The sequence below is a fragment of the Octodon degus genome, unplaced genomic scaffold, assembly GCF_000260255.1.
Source record: "Octodon degus isolate 3935 unplaced genomic scaffold, OctDeg1.0 scaffold00173, whole genome shotgun sequence".
NCBI lineage: Eukaryota > Metazoa > Chordata > Mammalia > Rodentia > Octodontidae > Octodon > Octodon degus.
This window is the reverse complement of record NW_004524749.1, coordinates 4512247-4517259: the sequence shown is the minus strand read 5'-3', so window position 1 is coordinate 4517259 and position 5013 is coordinate 4512247.

The following is a 5013-nucleotide window of genomic DNA, read 5'->3' as shown; positions in this document are numbered from 1 at the left end:
TATATATATATATTTCTGTTGGGTTGTCTCCAGGCTTCAGCTGATCCAAATAAAGTATATGTCAACAGCAACATAATCAGTCTTTTCAGGGACATACATTTTCATTTGAAGAGAGGGTAAACAGTTGGAGTAGAATGGCCAGATCACTGCTGATGTTAGAAGAAATTGTCAAAAGGCTTTCCAGAGTTACTTTACCATGTGGCATCCCCAGTAGCATATGCTAACACTAATTCTCAGACCCTTACCAACACTTGGTTTTGTCAGTGATATTTCAGTATTAGGCATTTTCACATGCCTATTTGTCATTTATACATTCTTTTTTGGAAAAATATCTGTTCTCATTGTTTAAAATGAAGAAACTCATAAATCATAAAATTCACCTTTTTAAGGTATATACTATAGTGTTTTCAGCATAGTCATAGAGTTGTACAACCACAAGCACTAATTTCAGAGCAAATTCATCGTACTGAAAAGAAAGTTCATTCCTAAAACCTCCTCCTTTCCTTCCCTAAATCCCAAAAAAACTAGTTTGACTTTTATGTCTGTTTGTCCAATGTAGATATTTCATATAAGAAATGATACAGTGTGTGGTCCCTTGTGACTGCTTAACATTGCATCTTCAATGTTTGTCCATGTCGTAGCATGTAGGTGTACTTATTCCTTTACCGACTGGATATTTTGATGTATGAATATAACAATTTTATTTATTCAACAGTTAATGCATATCTGGCTGTTCTCACTTTTGGTTGTTATATGAATAATGTCACTATGAACACTTATATGCACAAATTCCTGTGTGGACGTGTTTTCAGTTCTCTAGGATGGAAGTGTCCATCCCACAAGAGTGAATTGCTAGGTCATGTGGAAATTCCATGTTGAATAGTTTGAGGAAATGGAAATAATGTCTTCTGAAATTACTGTACCGCTTTACATTTCCACTAGAAATATAGAAGGGTTCTAATTTCTTCACGTCTTTGCCAATCTTTTCTTGTTCATCTTTCTCCTTATAACAACCTAAGTGATTATAAAATGATGTCTTATTTGTAGTTGAAATTGGTTTGATTTTTGTATCAGTAAGGAAGAGCATTTATTTAATATGTAAAAATTGTCATACATAGGTACAAATTAAAATAAAAAGAATGTTAAATATTTACATTTTCCAATCTAGAACTCACTCTGGATGGGAAATAAAGAAAAGGAAAAATAAAAGAAAAATATGCTGGGACAATGAGTTCAGAGTATATTTATGTAGTATGCAGTGGGGATGAGTTTATATGTTAACATAAGAAAATAGATTTGATCTGTTTTAAATTGTCTTTTGTGGAGAATGATAGAAGAGCAAGTCTTAACAGTCTGTTGTATGTGGATATCCTGTTTTCCAAGAACCATTATTGAAGAAAATATTCCCTCTTTGTGGTAGGGTTTTTGAGCACATTGGTAGAGAAATAGTTGGCTATAAATGCAAGAGTTTATTTCTTTTTTCCCCCATACTTTTATTGATAAACAAATAGCAATGAGACAGGTTCAAATCAAATTGGTAGGACAGTTTCAATAATCAACACATTGCATACATTCTTCCCAGTGGTTAAATGCTGTACAAGATGTGGACATGATAGCCTATTTACAAACATCATCGCCAGGGAGATGGCTCAGTAGAATAAGCGCTTCCCTGGCAAGCACAAGGGCTTGAGTTTAATCCCCAGTTCTAAAAAAAAAAAAAAAATCATGCAAACACCATCAAAACAAATCATTCTATTCATTAAGAGAATGTAACTATATATCTATCCTAACCACTTTGATACACAGATACAAAATGGACATTCATCTGTATACCCTTTTTTTTTTAAGTTCCATTATTTGAATATTGTAGGTGTGTAAACTCAACAAAATATTCTAAAAGAGTCCAGTAGCCCATAACAGTATTGGTCTTCCGCTTGACTGGTAATGTCAGAAATTGTTGACCTGAGTCCCCTACAGCTCAACATAACAGCATGGCTTTACTTCTTATATTTTGTTTTTATACTTTTCTGCTGGATGGTTTAAGACCAAGGTAAAGCAGGACCTATGCAACAAGAGTTGGAGCTTTTGGGTCTGATAAGGTCAGTGAAATCCCCTCAGGATTTATCCTGAGATCCTGTACCTCAGATTGTAGAACCTTTGTCAGTGTCAGCCATGTGGATGAGTCACGGCCATTGCTTGGCCAATGTGCTCTCTGTGAAAGCCTGAGAGAATGTTTTCTCTCCATGTGACTCTCCTTAGGCACACTCCACATCATCGATCACTTTCCTCTTTGGCCCTGTAATCTCCTTGATCAGAAAATTTGGGTCACTACTGAGTTACATGACGTTACAGTACAAGTTCTCATATGTCCTGAGTCTTAATTGACCTTAGAAGGCTAGGGCCAAAATGTTGGCTTTCCTTGTAGCCCTCCTTTTTCTCTAATTTTGGTCTGCAAACTTAGATTGTTAACCATCCAGAAGACAAGCTTATTGTTATTATCAAACGATTTAGGCTATCAAGCTTAACCTCACTATCTCACTGCATTTCAAACATCTTAGGCATAATAAGGAACAGGTATTTTTCATCAAGTATTGATATGTTGAACTTTAAGTCCCTACAGAATATGATAAAAACATTTAAAAATTAGAATATATTTTAAAAATAGGCATAAAGAATTATATACTTCTTATACAATAAGTCCAAAAATCTCACCACGTACAACCTTGAAGCAGGACAGTCCCACAATATTCCTTTTCCTGTCTCTTGCTTTCATTCACCACCCCCTTCTTTTTGAACAACCACCTACCTGAGAGACATCATAGCAGCAACTGGCATGTCATGACAAGCAGCCCATATTCAGAAGACCAGAATGACAGGCACTCCAAGCATGAAACTACTATTACAGATTACCATCTGCAATGCAGTAGCTTAGTTCACAAGTATCAGTATATATAGCTAGTCAGGGTGTGATAAACTCGAAGCCTTTATATTGAAGTGGATGCCACTTGAACATATACTCATAAGTGAAATAAACCAGATACACATATGTAAATATCGTATAGTCTCCCTAGTATAAGAACTCAAAAGAAGAAATACAAATAGAAAGATATAATACAAGTAAAAGGAAAGCAGGATCTCAAGGACTAACTAATCGAGAGAGGGAAAGGAGAAGAGCTAGGAAACATGACAATGTTAAGACATTCAGTTATATGTAGAAGATGGGCAAGGCAATGATCCTGAGAATCTCCAGAAGATTTTTGAATCTAGCAGTTAATTGGAAAGAGTTTATTTCTTGGATCTTATTATTTCCATCAGTGTTTGGTTTTCCTTTTAGATCAGTATCATGCAGTTTCTTTTTCTTTTAATTTTTAAACAGAATAAAAATTTGTAAAAAAACAAACCAAAAAAAAAAAAAAAACAGAAAAGAAAGAAAAAGAACATTAGAAGTGGTTTAGAATTTAACTAAACAGGGTAAGGGAGACAGCTCAGTGGTCTAAGTGCCTTCCTCACAAGTGGAAGGACCTAATTCAATCCTGGTACTGCATACCCTGCCGGCCCCACCCCGACATGCTGTGCCGGCCACCAAAACAAGGCATGGTGGTGCAGGCCTGCAATCCCAGTTCTGGGGAGGCTGAAACAGAAGGATCACTACAGGAGGATCACTATGAGTCCAAGCTGCACAGCCAAAACCTGTACCTAAACAAAATAACAAAAATTAAACAATGCCTGTTATACTGCACATTGTTAACTTGATTTGATTTTTGGAATAATTATTGATGTTAAATATCTCTTGTGCTTATTAGACATTTGCATACCTCTTGTGAAGAAATGTTAGTTTAAATTCTTTGCTCATTTTAAAATTAAGATTCTTTTATTGTTCAGTTTTAAGATTCTGTATGCATTCTGAATGCTAATCCTTCCTTAGATACATACTTTACAATAATTTCCCTTCCATTCTGTGGATTTCATTTACTTTCTTTGAAGTTTAAACGTTTTTAATTTTGAAAATATTAAGGGCAGGCCAAAGAGCTTAGAGGATTAAAGCGCCTATGAGCAGGCACAGGGGGCAGAGGTTCGATCCCTGAGCCTGCCATGCAGGCCCTGCCCCTGGGGCATGCTGAGAAGCAATTGAGACTGGGCGTGGTGGTGTGCCCCTGTAATCCTAGCACTTGGGAGACTGTAAACAGGAGAATCACTAGTCTTATCTACTAGTGAAACCTTGAACACCCTGTAGATCCTTCCCTAAAAAGACAGAAAAAATAAAAGATAAAAATTAAAAATTAAAAATATTTTACATATGTATATATACTTCTTGTGCCTTTATTGTCTCATCTAAGAAGCTCCTGCTTAATTCAAAGTCGCAGGGATTTAGGCCCATATTTTCTTCTGAGTGTTTCATAGTTGTATCCTTACACTTATGTCTATGATCTGTATTAAGTTATTTTTGTTTTTGGTTTGAGGAATACATTCAATTCTATTCTTTTGCTCATGGTTAGCTGGTTGTCCCTGTATCATTTGTTAACAAGACTATGCTTTCCCTATTGAGTTGTCTTCACATTCTTGTAAAAAACATTATCCAAAAATTTCAGGGTTTATTTTTAGACCCTGAAACCTGTTGCATCAGACTTTAGCCCATTCTTATGCTGGTGTCACAACGTAGCTTTGCTGCAAGTTTTGAAATTCTTTCATTCTTTCTTTTTTTTTTTGTTGGAATTCTTAAGTATGAGTCTCCCAACTTTGTTTTTTTTTTTTTTTTCCCACATATACTGCTTTTATTATACAGTTGTTAGTTGATGAAAACAACTATCTAAAGAATTTTCAAGTGATAGGAAAACATTCTTAGGTAACTTATGACAATGCTGTGTGTGTACTGAGATAATAGGAAAATTTATTTTTGCACCAACTGAAAATACAGGGTTAATAATGAAACTTGGGAATGGAAAGGTCAAAGGGATCCTGAAACACATTCACTATTTCAAAACCTTAGACAAAAGAGCAGAGAATAGGAAAAAA